Source organism: Bubalus kerabau, chromosome 19 (genome assembly GCF_029407905.1).
Source record: "Bubalus kerabau isolate K-KA32 ecotype Philippines breed swamp buffalo chromosome 19, PCC_UOA_SB_1v2, whole genome shotgun sequence".
Taxonomy (NCBI): Eukaryota; Metazoa; Chordata; class Mammalia; order Artiodactyla; family Bovidae; genus Bubalus; species Bubalus kerabau.
The window spans coordinates 52972624-52991128 of NC_073642.1; the positions used below are offsets into that span (position 1 = coordinate 52972624).

At 36.7% G+C, this 18505-nt stretch overlaps 1 protein-coding gene across 27 annotated transcripts in view; it reads right to left on the reverse strand.

The window, feature by feature from the left end:
* Window positions 1-18505, reverse strand: part of LOC129634294 (DBH-like monooxygenase protein 1) — a 326306-nt gene that overhangs the window by 146000 nt on the left and 161801 nt on the right. For 11 of the 27 annotated variants that reach the window (XR_008705520.1, XR_008705529.1, XR_008705524.1 and 8 more), the window contains one exon: window positions 614-761. The exons of the other annotated variants lie outside the window; for them this stretch is intronic. The gene's annotated coding sequence lies outside the window, so the exon portion shown is untranslated. The remainder of the gene's footprint in view (window positions 1-613; window positions 762-18505) is intronic. 27 annotated transcript variants of the gene reach the window in all.

An 18505-nucleotide genomic window follows, 5' to 3' on the forward strand; every position in this document is an offset into this window, starting at 1 on the left:
CATTTTGAAGTATATATTTCAAAGTATGATTATTTTATGAAACATAATTAAAATATTGTCTTTAAATGGGGGCATTCACACATTTTGTCTTCAATGTATTTATAATTCAGGTTTATAAAATTGTATTTCTGGGGTGATTGTGTTTAAATTCTATTAAAATTTTAATAAGTACTCTTGTTTATAAACAGTTTAAATAATGTAGAAGTGTAACATATCAATAAAGAGAGTCACAATCCCAGGTTGATCTTCATATTTTCTACTCAGGAATTCATGCTGTTACAGTTTGCATATATCTTTCTCTATTTTAATGTTATAAATGTATAATGTGTATAGATATATGTAAATTTTAAAATGTATATTTTATATAAAGCAAAATGTCTCGCTTTCAAAACATAGGGTAATGTGAAACTGTTCTAGAGAACAAAATGGCAATCAATGGACCTGAACTCACTCCTCTTACAAGAACACCAAAATCACAACTAACTGTGAAACAACCATCAATAAAAAAGACTGAAACCTACCAAAAAAGATAATCTACATCCAACGACAAAGACCAAACCACAACAAGATGCGTGTATGAAGGGTACATACATTAAATTATCAAATTACATACCCCCTGGGAGAATAATTATATCACAGAAGTTCTCCAATGGGAGAGTTCTGAGCCTCATGTCAGGCTCCCCAGCCTAAAGATTTGGCATCAAGAGGAGGAGCTCCCAAAACATTCAGCTTTGAAGGCCAGTAGGACTTGTTCACTGGAGCTTCACACAAACAGATGGAAAGATACACCATATTCTTGGATTAGAATATTCCATATTGTTAAAATGATTACACTATCTAAAGCAATTTACATATTCAATGCAATTCCTATCAAACTAATGATGGCATTTTAAACAGAAAAAAGAGACACTGATGTATAGAACAGTCTTATGGACTCTGTGGGAGAGGGAGAGGGTGGGAAGATTTGGGAGAATGGCATTGAAACATGTAAAATATCATGTATGAAACGAGTTGCCAGTCCAGGTTCTATGCACGATACTGGATGCTTGGGGCTGGTGCGCTGGGACGACCCAGAGGGATGGTATGGGGAGGGAGGAGGGAGGAGGGTTCAGGATGGGGAACACATGTATACCTGTGGCAGATTCATTTTGATATTTGGCAAAACTAATACAATTATGTAAAGTTTAAAAATAAAATAAAATTTAAAAAAAAAAAAGAAAAAAGATTTTTTAAAACTTGCATGGAAACATGAAAGACTCCAAACAGCCAAAGCAATCTGAGGGGGGGAAAAAATGGAGCTGGATGAATAAGACTCCCTGATTTCAAACTGTACTATGAAGTTACAGTAATTAAAATCATATGATACTGGCAGAAAAACAGACATATAAACAATGGAATAGGGTAGAAAGCCCAGAAATAAACCCATGGACCTATGGGCAATTAGCCTATGACAAAGGAGGCAAAACCATACAATGGAGAAAAGACAGTCTCGTCAATAAATGTACTAGGAAAACTGGACAAATTTGTGTAAAGGAATAAAATTATGACATTCTCTAACACAGACACAAAAATAATCTCAAAATGGATTAAAGACCTAAATATAAGTCCAGATAGTATAAGACTCTTAGAGAAAAACCTAGGCAGAGCACTCTTTGACATAAATAGCAGCAATACTTTTTTTATCTGTCTCCTAGAGTAGTGGAAATAAAAACAAAACAAACAAATGGGACCTAATTAAATTTAAAAGCTTCTGTACAGCAAAGGAAACCATAAACAAAACAGAACAACAACCTACAGAATGGGAGAAAATATTTGCAAACAATGCAACTGACAAGGGATTAATCCCAAAATATACCAGCAGTTCATATAGCTCAATCTCCAAAAGACAAACAACCTAATCAAAAAATGGGCAGAAAAAGTAAACAGTTGTTTTGCCAAAGGCTTTACTTTTGGTTTTAAGGTTTGTAGGATTTGCTGGTAAAATAACCACTTTGCATTTATTTGAGCAAGAATTAAAAGAATTCATTAACTTGATAAGAGCTTACAATATAATAATATTGAATTAACAAAGATTATAATATGCTAATTAAGGAATAGAACTGATTTCAAAAGAATAATAAGAGATAGAGGTTTATACATCACTGAATTGGGGAAACCAGACCCAAGTGGTGCTGGGAAGTCCCTGGAACAGCAATCTGGAGTCCCAATCGGGAAAGGCCCCAGGAGGTGCATCCACCCCATGGGTGATATTTCAGTGTTCTGCTTGGAGGAGTCCAGCTTTTAATACCAGGCTCTAGGTTGATAATCAGCCTACATGGAAATGTGCAGCTCTGGTTATTGTCATGAATTAAGACCAAGACATTTATAAGTCCTGGAATGTTCTCTTATCCCTAGGAGCTGGCCAGGCCCACAAGGATCAAAACTCCCTGTCTTATCCAATGATTTATAAGATATTTTGGTGACACTGCTCTGGCCTGTAGGTAGTTCAGCAGTTTGGCATGTAGTCAGTTGTAGGGTCATTTTCTGGGCAGAGAGAGAGGCCTAGTGTCATTTCTGAAGCCTGAACAAGACTACATTACTAGTTTCCCCAATGACAGTCATTTCTTCAAAGAAGAGATTCAGATAGCCAAAGGGTAGATGAAAAGATGTTCAACATTGCTGAGGATTAGAGGAATGGAAACCAATACTAAATAAAGTAGTTTACATCAAAAATTCTGTAAATAATTCTGGGAGGATATGGAGAAAAGGAATCTTCTGATGCTGTTGGTGGGAAGTAAAATTGGTACAGTCAATGTGGAGTTTCCCTGAAAAACTAGACACAGAGCTACTATAGGGTCCTGTAATCCCACTCCTGGACATATAGCTGGAGAAAATGATAATTTGAAATGATATATGTTGCTCAGTATTCATAGCAGCACTTTTTAAAACAGCCAACACATTGATAGGTGTTCTCTGAAAGAGGAACAGATAAAGCAAGTTTGGTACATAGATACAATGAATTTTATTAAGCCATAAAAAAGAATGAAGTATCATAATCCTATGTACAGCAGCATGGATAGCCTAGAAATTATCATACTAAGTGAACTAAGAGAAAGACAAATACATAAATCCACTTATATGTGGAATTTTAAAAGATGATACAAATGAACTTATTTATAAAACAAACAAACATGCAGATATCAAAAACAAACTTATGGTTACCAATAGGGAAACACTGCATGGGAGGGTGAGGAATAAATTAGGAGGCTGAGATTATCATATATTCACTGCTATATACAGAATAGATAATCAACAAGGATCTACTGGATAGCACAGGGAATTAACTCAGTATCTTGTAATAACCTATAATGGAAGAGAATTATATATAATTCTATATAATTATATATATTCTATATAATATATAATTATATATAATTCTCTTTCATTATAGGTTATTACCTGGAGAATCCCAGGGATGGGGGAGCCTGGCAGGCTGCCGTCTATGGGGTCGCACAGAGTTGGACACGACTGAAGTGACTTAGCAGCATATATATATATATACATATATATATATAAATAACCTAAATGCAGAGTATATCAAGCTAAATCCTGGGCTGGATGAAACACAAGTTGTATTCAAGACTGTGGGCAGAGATATCAATAACCACAGATATGTAGATGACACCACCTTTATGGAAGAAAACAAAGAAGTATTAAAGAGACTCTTGATGAAGGAGAAAGAGGAGAGTACAAAAGGTAGCTTAAAACTCAATATTCAGAAAATGAAGATCGTGGCATCTGGTCCTATCACTCCATGGCAAATAGATAGAGAAATGATGACAAACTTTATTTTCTTGGGCTCCAAAATCACTGTGGATGGTAACTGTAGCCATAACATTCAGACACTTGCTCCTTGGAAGAAAAGCAATGAAAACCTAGACAGCATATTAAAAAGGGAGGAGGGAGGAGGGTTCAGGATGGGGAACACATGTATACCTGTGGCGGATTCATTTCGATATTTGGCAAAACCAATACAATATTGTAAAGTTTAAAAATAAAATAAAATTTATCATGTATGAAATGAGTTGCCAGTCCAGGTTCGATGCACGATACTGGGTGCTTGGGGCTGGTGCACTGGGACGACCCAGAGGGATGGAATGGGGAGGGAGGAGGGAGGAGGGTTCAGGATGGGGAACACATGTATACCTGTGGCGGATTCATTTTGATATTTGGCAAATCTAATACAGTTATGTAAAGTTTAAAAATAAAATAAAATTAAATTAAAAAAAAATAAAATAAAATAAAATTTAAAAAAATAAAAAAATAATAAATAAAATAATAAAGCTGAAAAAAAAAAATAAAAAGCAGAGACATTACTTTGCCAACAAAGGTCCATATATTCAAAGCTATGTTTTTTCCTAGTAGCCATGTGCGAATGTGAGATCTGGACAATAAAGAAAGCTGAGCGCTGAAGAATGCCTTTGAACTGTGGTCCTGGAGAAGGCTTGAGAGTCCATTGGACTGCAAGATCAAACCAGTCAATCCTAAAGGAAATCAACCCTGAATATGCATTGGAAGGACTGAAGCTGAATCTCCAATACTTTGGCTACCTGATGCAAAGAGCCGAGTCATTGGAAAAATTGCTGGGAAAGATTGAGGGTAGGAGGAGAAGGGGATGACAGAGGATAAGATGGTTGGATGGCATCACTGACTCAATGGACATAAGTGTAAGCAAATTCTGGGAGATGGACAGGGAAACCATGCAAGCCATGGGGTCTCAAAGAGTCAGACACAACTGAGTGACTGAACAATATATAACTGAATCACTTTGTTGGACATCTGAAACTAACACAATATTGCAAATCAACTCTTTAAATAAAACCTTAGAAAAATGAAATAATGTTCTGTGCTTACAAGAAAAACAGGCAATGACTCAAAATCAGCAATAAAGACAGCACGGATAATCAGAATCCTGAGCATGTAAAGCCAATGCTGCAGCAACCTTAGGGATGTGAAAGGAGGGAGTTAATCCAAAGTTTTTAAAACATATGCAAAGATAGGAGATGAACATATCCTCTGGAGGCAAAGAAGTTGAAACTGAGACATTTACACAAATACAGCTGCTATATACAAAGCTTCATATTTCTATTTCATCTGTATCCACTATATCTAGTCCAAATGCCCATATTTTTCCATTCTTAAACAAATTTTTAGAGATCCCAAGAGTAGATAACTTTTTTTATTATAGTTGGTTAATCAGGTTAATTAAATAGAATGCATATATATATGTAAAACATATAAAATATATATTTACTATATATATATATATATGTATACCATTATAGAAAACCAAAATTTCTTCAAGAAGAAATAAATTATCATGGTCATATGTTTAAATAAAGTAAATCATTGTTAAAGTTCCTGTGTCAGAAATCTCTAGATATCTTCACAGTCAATTCAAGATTAAACAAAAAATAGCCATCTTATAATTACCTCTTAGAAAACTGAAACACAAGTAAACATTTCTCATATTGTAAGATCAGAATTGCCATCTTTTATGACAAGAATATTATAGCCCAATCTCTTTCATACATTTAGCAGAATAATTGAATTAGTACAAAATATAAATCATTTCTATTATTAATAGCTGATATTTGTAGAAAATCCAAGATAATTTGTAGAAAAATCTTAGGGTTAGCAAATTTACATTATTACAAAGGAAATATAAAACAATAATTATAATTTGAGATACTGCCAATAAAAAATACATAAATCATAAATGATGTCAATGACTGCAAATATCTATGGATCAGATCAAGATGTCAGAGTAAGAAGATGTAGAGCTCACCCCTACCTGCAACAAGCAATTCCAAAATATATCTACATTTGGAATAATTCTCATGGAAAACTAACGAAAATGGCAAAAGAATCCCATACAGCAAAAGGTACATGAACAATTTCTGAAACACTAAATAGGAAAGAAAAAAGCATAGGGTTATAACCTCTACACTTGGGAGGGATCTAGAAGGAAGAGGAGGTCCACACAAGTGGACTCTTGCCCTGAGGAGGGAAAAGGATGAGCTACAGATTATCCCAGTCCTGGGGTCTTATACTAAGGAGACAAACCCCTGGTTGCTGGGATAGATAAAAGGGGAAGAGAAGCTCCTCAATCATACTCTCCAGTCCAAGTAGAGATACACCCTTGCCCCATTCACTCCACACCGTAGCTTGTGGCTAGATCTGAGGCATGCAGGTCTGGAGTAAAGACTGATCTAGGGATACAGAGGTGGCCCAAAGGCCTGGGATATGGTCTCAGTTGGGGAGCAGCCTTGTCAATACTTATTCAGGCAGCCCCTTGGGAAACACCATGATCAGCAGGCTATAGTCCCTCTTCCAGCTAATCAAGTACACTGGCCTATGCCATACCACAGTTTTGTGCTGGATCTGGAGCAGACAGGTCCCAGGAGAAAACTATCATAGAATTAGTCCAGATCTCTGGTAGCAGTATAGTGCATTAATTCTTGCAGCCACAATGCCATGACTTTTAGCTCCATCCTAGCAAAGTCTCCAACCCCACTCATTCCATGCTATGGGCTATCCAAAGATCTGGGATGACCACAACAGGAAAAAAAGACACAAACTTGTGCTGCATCTGAGTGAAGTTGTCAATGGCTACACAGGTAGTGTGTCAGACCTCTGTGAGTAGACAGCCCTGATTTGCTTCAGGATTCCCCTTCCTTTGGATAGGATATGCATTCAAGGGGAATGCAACCTGATTGAACCAAACAGTCAGGGCTTCTACTTAAACAACTGAGGAACAGACACTGTCTCTTCAGTAGAGTGACAACAGTCATGGAGGAGAGTGGATGTCCTGCCTCACACCCTGCACAGGCTTTAGCTCCTCCAACATTAACCAAACCTCCTATCAAAGTGATAGGAGCCAGAAAACTCTGAGAACAGATATGGTTGGTGTCCCTAGCAAAATAAGCCCAAGCAACAAAGACAATGGATAAACAGAGTCTACGCAGAGATGCTCCCACATAAAAACACCCTTTTAAGAACACTATAGATAACTGTTTCTCCTAAATTTATAGAACCAGAGAAAGTAAATGAAAAGGAAGAGGAACTATTTCCAGTTAAAAGAGCAAGAAAAATCACCTAAATATTAAAACAGTCAACAAGACCCTGAGTTCAAAAATATGGTAATAAAAATGCTAACTAAATTAAGAAAGATTACTGACATAAAAATAGATCACAGTAACAAGGAACTAGCAACTATAAAGAAAAAAAAATCAAAAATAGATCATTCAATTTCTGAGATAAAAAGCAACCTAGAACCAATGACTAACCAACTAAATGACATGGAAGAACAAATAAGCGATCCAGAAGATAGAATAATGGAAATCACTCAATCAGATCAGCAGACAAAAAAATAAAGAAAGAAGATTAAAGCATCTTACAAGATCTATGGAATATTATAAAACATGAAAACCTATGTATAAAAGGGGTTCTAGAACAAGAAGAAGAGAGAAGGAAATCAAAAATGTATTTGAAAAAAATTGACTGAAAACTTTCCAAACTTAAACAAGGAAACAAGTATCCAGATATAGGATGTCCAAAGGGTCTCCAACAAAATGAACCCAAACAGACCCACACCAAAATATACCATAACTAAAATGGCAAAAGTTAAAGAGAGGATGGTAAAGGCAGCAAGAGAAAAGAAAGTTGGTTACAAGAGAACACCAGAAAAACTATCAGTTGGTTTCTCTGCAGAAAATTTGTGTGTCAGAAGAGAATAGCATGATCTATGCAAGGTCTTGAAAAGGAAAAATCTGCAACTTAGGATACTCTACCCAGCAAGAATATCAGTGGAAGGATAAATAATTTCTAGACAAGCCCCACTCAAGTACTCTTGCCTGGAAAATCCCATGGACAGAGGAGCCTGGTGGGCCGCAGTCCATGAGGTCACTAAGAGTCGGACACGACTGAATGACTTCACTTTCACTTTTCACTTTCCTGCATTGGAGAAGGAAATGGCAACCCACTCCAGTGTTCTTGCCTGGAGAATCCCAGGGACAGGGGAGCCTGGTGGGCTGCCGTCTATGGGGTCGCACAGAGTCGGACACAACTGAAGTGACCTAGCAGCAGCAGCAGCAGAACAAATCATCCTAAAATTTATATAAAATTACATAAGTCCCAGAATTACAAAAGCAATACTGAGAAAAAAGAACACAGCTCAAGGTATAACCATTCCAGACTTCAGACAAAGCTATGGCTGGTCACAGATGTCCAGAGAGACAGGCTGCCCAAAATGAACCTCAGGTCCTTTATTATCCTTGCTCCAAAAGGAAAATCAGTATTGCTTACGCTGAACTCAAAGCTGGCATGTTTGGCAGAAGTATCTTTCTCATTCACCTCCTTCCCCAGAGACATTGAGGCTGGGTGCCCAGGCTATAGAGGAAACCTGAGGTCAATGGAAGCCCTTCCTCGAAACCCTGACCTGGGTGGCCTTTATCTGCTCTTCACCTGAAGGAGACCTGGCCCTTGAGACTACATGGAAAGAACTTTGGATTTAGAGTCAGGTGTTGACCTCAGTATTGCATGACCCTCATTAAGGCACATAAACTCCTCATGTTTATTTTAGGACTTGTCAAAAGTAGGGATGTCATCCATGTCTGAGCCAGGTCACACACTAATTCTTTTTATCACAAGGAGATAGAAAATCAGGATTCTGGGAGACAGATAGAAGGCCAAGGGTATCTATCTCTGACTCTCTGTGGAAGGTAAGTCTATAAAATTCACACATTATCTGGTTACAACTTCCTCTGTCTGAATGTGAGAGTGTGCAAATATCTTGGATCTAACTTGGTTTACTTGTGTTTGAGAACAAAACAAACACCTCCCCCCACAAAATGACTTCCCTGGTGAATCAGATGGTAAACAATCCACCTGCAATGTGGGAGACCTGGGTTCGATCCCTGGGTTGGGAAAATCCCCTGAAGGAGGGCATGACAACCCACTCCAGTATTCTTGCCTAGAGAATCCCCACGGACAGAGGAGCCTAGCAAGCTACAGTCCATGGGGTCGCAAAGAGTTGGACACAACTAAGTGACTAAATACACATAGCTGTAGTAATCAAAACAGTATGGTTTGATGCAAAAACAGACAAATCCATGGAACAGAGTGCCCAGAAATAAACCCATACACCTACAGTCAAGTAATCTATGACAAAGTAGGCAAGAATATACAATGAAGACAAGTAATATAGAAAAGATGGGCAGTTACTTGTAAAAAAATGGAATTAGAATATCCCCTTCCACCATACAGTAGTCATGTGGATGTGAGAGTTGGACTGTAAAGAAAGCTGAGCACCAAAGAATTGATGCTTTTGAACTGTAGTGTTTGAGAAGATTCTCAAGAGTCCCTTGGACTGCAAGGAGATCCAACTAGCCCATTCTAAAGAAAATCAGTCCTGAATATTTTTTGGAAGGACTGATGCTGAAGCTGAAGCTCAAATACTTTGGCCACCTGATGTGAAGAACTGATTTATTGGAAAAGATTCTGATGCTGGGAATGATTGAAAACAGGAGGAGAAGGGGATGACAGAGGATGAGATGGTTGGACGGCATATAAATACACTGACACGGACATGAGTTTGAGTAAGCTTCAAGAGTTGGTGATGGACGGGGGAGCCTTACATGCTGCAATTCATGGGGTCACAAAGAGTTGGACATGACTGAGTGGCTGATATGAACTGACCTGAAATTCCACCATATAGAAAAAGAAATTCAAAATTATTTGAAGACTCAAATATAAGGTAAGGCACTATAAAACTTTGAGGCGAGAACATGGGCAAAACATTCTTTGATATAAATCCTAAGAATATTTTCTTACATTAATCTTCCAGTGCAAAAGAAATATAAGCAAAAGTTAACATATACAACCTAATCCAACTTAAAAGCTTTTACACAACAAAGGAAACCATCAACAAAATTAAAAGATAACCTGTAGAATGTGAAAAAATATCTGCAAATAATGTGATCAACAAGAGATTAGTATCTAAAAGATACTAACAGCTCCAACCAATCAAGACCAAAATAACCCAAACAATCCAATCAAAATATGAGCAGAAGACTTGAAGATTTCTTCAAAGAAGACATATAGATGGTCAACAGACACATGAAAAGATGATCAACATCACTTACTATTAGAGAAATTGAAATTAACACCACAATTAGGTATCACCTCACACCAGTTAGAATAGGTACCATTGTAATGTCTACAAATAACAAATGCTAGAGAGGATGTGGCAGAAAGAAAACCCTAATACATTCTTGATGGTAATGTAACTAACTTGGTGTGGCCACTATAATGAACAGTATGGACAGCATAAAGATTATTTTAAAAAGCTAAGTATAACTATCAATTCCACCAATAACCTACTAATTCCACTACCGGGTATGTATCCAGGAAAAAAAACAAAAAACAAGACTCTAATTCAAAAAGATACATGTACACCAAGTGCATAGAAATAGTATTTTCAGCAGCCAACACATGGAAACAACTCAAGGGCCCATCAATAGATGATTGGCTTAAGAAATGGTGAGAGACACACACACACACAATATAATATTACTCAGCCATGTAAAAGAATGAAATTGCTATTTGCAGCAATGTGGATGGACGTATAAAATATTATGCTTAGTGAAATAAATAAGTGGAAAAAGAAACAATGTATGATATTACTTATATATAGGATATACTACCAATATAAATACATACACAAAACAGAAACAAATTTACAAATATAAAACACAAATTTATCATTACCAAAGGGGAGAGAGAAGGGTAAGGAATAAACAGGAGTATGGCATTAACAGATATAAATTACTATACATAGAATAGACAAAATAGAAAGCCCAGAGATAAATCCACGCACATATGGACACCTTATCTTTGACAAAAGAGGCAAGAATATACAATGGATTAAAGATAATCTCTTTAACAAGTGGTGCTGGGAAATCTGGTCAACCACTTGTAAAAGAATGAAACTAGAGCACTTTCTAACACCATACACAAAAATAAACTCAATATGGATTAAAGATCTAAACGTAAGACCAGAAACTATAAAACTCCTAGAGGAGAACATAGGCAAAACACTCTCCGACATACATCACAGCAGGATCCTCTATGACCCACCTCCCAGAATATTGGAAATAAAAGCAAAAATAAACAAATGGGACCTAATTAAACTTAAAAGCTTCTGCACAACAAAGGAAACTATAAGCAAGGTGAAAAGATAGCCTTCAGAATGGGAGAAGATAATAGCAAATGAAGCAACTGACAAACAACTAATCTTGAGAATATACAAGCAACTCCTACAGCTCAACTCCAGAAAAATAAATGACCCAATCAAAAAATGGGCCAAAGAACTAAATAGACATTTCTCCAAAGAAGACATACAGATGAAAAGATGCTCAACATCACTCATTATCAGAGAAATGAAAATCAAAACCACTATGAGGTACCATTTCATGCCAGTCAGAATGGCTGCGATCCAAAAGTCTACAAGTAATAAATGCTGGAGAGGGTGTGGAGAAAAGGGAACCCTCTTCCACTGTTGGTGGGAATGCAAACTAGTACAGCCACTATGGAGAACAGTGTGGAGATTCCTTAAAAAACTGGAAATAGAACTGCCTTATGATCCAGCAATCCCACTGCTGGGCATACACACTGAGGAAACCAGAAGGGAAAGAGACACGTGTACCCCAATGTTCATCACAGCACTGTTTATAATAGCCAGGACATGGAAGCAACCTAGATGTCCATCAGCAGATGAATGGATAAGAAAGTGGTGGTACATATACACAATGCAGTATTACTCAGCCATTAAAAAGAACACATTTGAATCAGTTCTAATGAGGTAGATGAAACTGGATCCTATTATACAGAGTGAAGTAAGCCAGAAAAACACCAATACAGTATACTAATGCATATATTTGGCATATATTTGGAATTTAGAAGGATGGTAACGATAACCCTGTATATGAGACAGCAAAAGAGACACTGATGTATAGAACAGTCTTTTGGACTCTGTGGGAGAGGGAGAGGGTGGGGTGATTTGGGAGAATGGCATTGAAATATGTATAATATCATATATGAAACGAGTCGCCAGTCCAGGTTCGATGCACGATACTGGATGCTTGGGGCTGGTGCAATGGGATGACCCAGAGGGATGGTATGGGGAGGGAGGAGGAGGGAGGGTTCAGGTTGGGGAGCACAGGTATACCTGTGGCAGATTCATTTCGATATATGGCAAAACCAATACAATATTGTAAAGTTAAAAAATAAAATAAAATTTAGAAATCTCAAAAAAAATAATAATTAAAAAAAAAAAGAATAGACAAGCAACAAAGATTTACTGCTTCTCCAGGATAATGACATATAATCAGCAAAAAACTAAATCACTATGCTGTACACCTGAAATGAATATAATATGAAAATCAACTGCATTTCAATAAAAAATTAAATATCTATAATAATTCTAATGAAATATCTCCTAGACTGTTCTACTGAAAACTATAAATATTTCTGAGAGAAATTGAAGACTTAAGTTGGTGAGAGTCTTATTAAGTTTATTAACTGAAAGATTCAACACTTCTCAAATATTATTTCTTCCCAAACCTATTCCTAGGTTTACCTCATTCAAAACAAAACAGAACAGTCTGTTCAACTAGATATCAAAAATCACTACAATACTACAATAGACAAGATAGAATGGTATTAATGCAAGAATAAAAGAAGTTGGCAAATTACATGTACGTAGAGAATCCAAAAATGGATCAATACATGTCTACCTAATATGGCACTGTAATTAGTGGTAAAAATTTATTTTGATAAATTATATGGGACCAAGCTTATTACCATAAGGGCAAAAATGTATTTGGGATTTTACCCTACATATGAACAAAAATCAACTCCAGATAGTTTGCAGATATCAATGTAAAATTAAAACAACAAAGATTTAAAACCAATAGAGGTGTATTTTTGTGATGTTGGAGTAACTAAAGCTTCTTAAGCAGGATAAAAATGACATTAATCATTAAAAGAGATAATATTGAACTATTCAAAATAAAAAAAGTTCATTTTCTCAAAACACACTCTGAAATTATGAAATATTCAAAATATGTTTAAAGAAAACTATAGAAAACCCTTGAAAAATTCATGGCTAGGAGGTCTCAATATCATCAACACGAAGTATCTTCCTGAGTGATTTTATAAAATTAATATGATCCCTACAAAAACATCAGTATTTTTCTTTAGGTGGTGTCACATAATTTTGGAGAAGTCAATGGCACCCCACTCCAGTACTCTTGCCTGGAAAATCCCATGGACGGAGGAGCCTAGTAGGCTGCAGTCCATGGGATCGCTAAGAGTTGGACACGACTGAGCGACTTCACTTTCACTTTTCACTTTCCTGCATTGGAGAAGGAAATAGCAACCCACTCCAGTGTTCTTGCCTGGAGAATCCCAGGGATGGGGGAGCCTGGTGGGCTGCCGTCTATGGGGTCACACAGAGTCGGACATGACTGAAGCAACTTAGCAGTAGCAGTTACATAATTTGGCAATACAATTCAGAAGAACTTATTAATAAGTAAGAATGAATAGGAAAACTCTGAAAAAATGAGGGGAAATGAGACAGTAGATATTAAAATATATAAAACTCTATAATGAAATCAATAATATACTCGCACATGAATAGACAAAAACACCAATGGAATAGGAGTAGGTTCAGAAATATTTCTATCTGCATACAGAAATTGCAAATCACTGAAAAAAATATGCTACTATTAAATAATTGTGTTGGGACAACTAGGTGAATCTTTGGAAATAATATACATTATATTTATTTGTCATTCTGTATAAAATATTAATGCAAAATGTTTTAGAGGTCTACATAAATACAAAAGATAAAACAAAGGAAGTACTAGGGAAAAATATGGGCAACTTCATAACTATATGTGGAAGAGTGAAAGTATTCTATTATTTTTAAAAGTTCAATTATAGCAAAAGAAAAACAACATTACAGACTACACAAAAATTTTAATGAAAAAGCATAAGCAAGGAAAAGTCTAATATCATTAATATATGAAGAACTTAAAATTATAGATTTAAAAAGCAATAGTTCTTAGAAACATGAATAAAATTCATATGGAGATAACTCAGAGATATAAAAATGGCTATTGAACATATAAAATATATTCAGTATCACTCAGAATATGATTAATGCATTAAAATTAAAATTATATACAATTTTTAAATATTAAATTGTCAAAAATTCAAAGTAGATTGTTAGACTACCAGAAAATTATCACTTACAAACTTTGCTTCAGGGAAGTATAAAGTAGTTAAATCCCTATGGAAGAAAATTTGTCAATAACTAATAAAACTATATATCTATTTTCTCATTAACTCAGCAATTTATCTTAAAAGGGCTTCCCTAGTGGCTTTGTGGTAAAGAATCTAAAGAATCTATCTCCACTGTAGGAGACACAGATTCAATCGCTGAGTAGGGAAGATCCCTTGGAGAAAGAAATGGCAACCCACTCCAGTATTCTTGCCTGGAAAATCCCATGGACAGAGGAGCCTGGAAGGCTGCAGTCCATGGGGTCATGAAAGAGTCAGAAATGACTTGGAAATTAAGCAACTTATCTTAAAAGACATTACTTTAAAGGTATGCTTTATTAAAACAACGTCTTAATGAACTGGGTAATCACAATGGTGTGGTCACTCCCCTAGAGCCAGACATCCTGGAATGTGAACTCAAATGGGCCTTAAGAAGAATTACTAGGAACAAAGCTAGTGGAGGTGATGGAACTCCAGCTGAGTTATTTCAAAACCTAATAGATTATGAAAGTGCTGTACTCCATATGCCAGCATATTTCAAAAACTCAGCAGTGGCCACAGGATTGGAAATGGTCAGTTTTCATTCTAATCCAAAAGGAGCACAATGCCAAACAATGTTCAAACTACAGCACAATTGCATTCATTTCACATAGGAAGGTAATGCTCAAAATCCTTCAAGCCAAGCTGCAACAATATGTGAATTGAGAACTTTCAGATTTACAAGCTGGATTTAGAAAAGGAAGCAGAACCAGAGATCAAATCACCAACATTAATTGGATCATAGAAAAAGCAAGGGAATTTCAGAACAACAACAACAAAACATCTACTTCTGCTTCATTGACTATGCTAAAACCTTTGACTACATGGATCACAACAAACTGTGGAAAATTCTTAAAGAGATAGGAATACCAGACCACCTTACTGCCTCTTGGGAAACCTTCAAGCAGGTCAAGAGGCATAGTTAGAACTGGACATGGAACAATACAGAGTACATGATGCTAAATGAGTGGCTGGATGACGTACAAGCTGGAATTAAGATTGCCAGGAGAAATATCAACAATCTCAGATATGCAGATGATACCACACTAAATGTAGAAAGTGAAGAGGAACTAAAAGCCTCTTGATGAAGGTGAAAGAGAAGAGCGAAAAGCTGGCTTAAAACTCAACATTCAAAAAACTAAGATCATGGCATTTGGCCTCATCAATATCATGGCAAGTAGATGGTGAAAAAGTAGAAACTAACAGATTTCATTTTCATAGGCTCCAAAATCACTGCAGAAGGTGACTGCAGCCACAAAATTAAAAGACACTTGCTGCTTGGAAGCAAAGCTATGACAACCTAAACAGTTGTATTAAAAAGCAGAGACATCACATTTCCACCAAAGATCCATATAGTCAATGCTATGTTTTTTTTTTTTTTTCCCCAGTAGTCGTATATGGATATGAGAGTAGGACCATAAGGAAGGCTGAGCACTGAAGAATTTATGCTTTTGAACTGTGGTTTTGGAGAAGACCTTTCAGCATCCCCCTGACAGCAAGGAGATCAAACCAGTCAATTCTAAAGAAAAATCAGCATGTACACCCATGGAGGATGCATGTTGATGTATGGCAAAGCCAATACAATATTGTAAAGTAAAAAAAAAAAATAAATAATAATAATAAAAAGAGAGAGAGAGAGAAAAAAAGAAAGGTTAAAAAAAATCCTGAACACTCACTGGGACGACTGATGCTGAAGCTCCAATACTCTGCCACCTGATGCGAAGAGCTGACTCAGTGGAAAAGACCCTGAATGCTGGTAAAGATTGAGGGCAAATAAGATGGGGGCAACAGAGCATGAGATGGTTAGATGGCATGACTGACTCAATGGACATGAGTTTGAGCAAACTCAGGGAGATAGTGAAGGGCAGGGAAGCCTGTGTGCTGCAGTTCATGGGGTCACAAAGAGGCAGATACAATTTAGCAGCTGAATAACAATGCCTCTAAAAAGATGAAAATAGTTGTGCACAAGACTTTCCACTGCAATACTATTTGTAATATGCAAACTATTGGATTCTGTGTATAGATGTCCAAATTTAGGAGACTGGTTTTTAAAAGGCATGATATCTTCACACTATTACATACATACTTTGTTATATATAATATATACTACAATATATACATACCTTTGTTATATTATACTTAATATATACTTAAAATATTATATATATATATTATGTTTTATAATATATATTATACTTAACAGTATACTTAATATATATACATTATACTTATTATATACAATAGTATATTTGTACTACATATTTCCTAAACAGTTTGCTAAATAAGTTATGTCAATCATGGCCTTACAAATATATCAAGGATGTAGTTTCTGAGATTAAAAAGGTTATAAAGAGTTAGCATTATAAATAGCACCACTGGAGAAGGGAATGGCAAACCTTTCAGTATTCTTGCCTTGAGAACCCCATGAACAGTATGAAAAGGCAAAAAGATAGGACACTGAAAGATAAACTCCCCAGGTCAGTAGATGCCCAATATGCTACTGGAGATCAGTGGAGAAATAACTCCAGAAAGAATGAAGAGACAGAGCAAAAGCAAAAATAACACCCAGTTGTAGATGTGACTGGTGATGAGAGCAAGCTCTGATGCTGTAAAGAACAATATTGCATAGGAACCTGAAATGTTAGGTCCATGAATCAAGGCAAATTGCGAGTGGTCAAACAGGAGATGGCAAGAGTGAACATCGACATTCTAGGAATCAGCAAACTAAGATGGACTGGAATGTGTGAATTTAACTCAGATGACCATTATATCTACTACTGTGGGCAGGAATCACTTAGAAGAAATGGAGTATCCAGCATGGTTACTCCAAAATGGTCTGAAATGCAGTACTTGGATGCAATCTCAAAAATGACAGAATGATCTCTGTTCATTCCCAAGGCAAACCATTCAATATCTGGGTAATCCAAGTCTATAATCCACCCAGTAACACTGAAGAAGCTGAAGTTGAACAGTTCTATGAAGAACTACAAGACTTTCAAGAACAAACACCCTGAAAAGATATCCTTTTCATTATAGGGGACTGGAATGCAAAAGTAGGAAGTCAAGAAAAACCTGCAGTAACAGGCAAATTGGCTTTGGAGTACGGAATGAAGCAGGGCAAAGCCTAATAGAGTTTTGCCAAGAGAACGCACTGGTCATGACAAACACCCTATTCCAATAACACAAGAGAAGACTCTACACATGGACATCACCAGATGGTCAATGCCAAAATCAGATTGATTAATTCTTTGCAGCCAAAGATGGAGAAGCCCTATACAGTCAGCAAAACCAAGACCAGGAGCTGACTGTGGCTCAGAAAATGAACTCCTTATTGCCAAATTCAGACTTAAATTGAAGAAAGTGGGGAAAACCACTAGATCATTGAGTTCAGTTCAGTCGCTCAGTTGTGTCCAACTCTTTGCGACTCCATGAATCACAGCACGCCAGGCCTCCCTGTCCATCACCAACTCCTGGAGTTCACTCAGACATGTCCATTGAGTCAGTGATGCCATCCAGCCATCTCACCCTCTGTCGTCCCCTTCTCCTTTTGCCCCCAATCCCTCCCAGCATCAGAGACTTTTCCAATGAGTCAACTCTTTGCATGAGGTGGCCAAAGTACTGGAGTTTCAGCTTTAGCATCATTCCTTCCAAAGAAATCCCAGGACTGATCTCCTTCAGAATCGACTGGTTGGATCTCCTTGCAGTCCAAGCGACTCTCAAGAGTCTTCTCCAACACCACAGTTCAAAAGCATCAATTCTTCGGTGGTCAGCCTTCTTCACAGTCCAACTCTCACATCCATACATGACCACAGGAAAAACCATAGCCTTGACTAGACGGACCTTTGTTGGGAAAGTAATGTCTCTGCTTTTGAATATGCTATCTAGGTTGGTCATAACTTTCCTTCCAAGGAATAAGTGTCTTTTAATTTCATGGCTGAAGTCACCATCTGCAATGATTTTAAAGCCCAAGAAAATAAAGTTCGACACTGTTTCCACTGTTTCCCCATCTATTTCCCATGAAGTGATGGGACCAGATGCCATGATCTTCGTTTTCTGAATGTTGAGCTTTAAGCCAACTTTT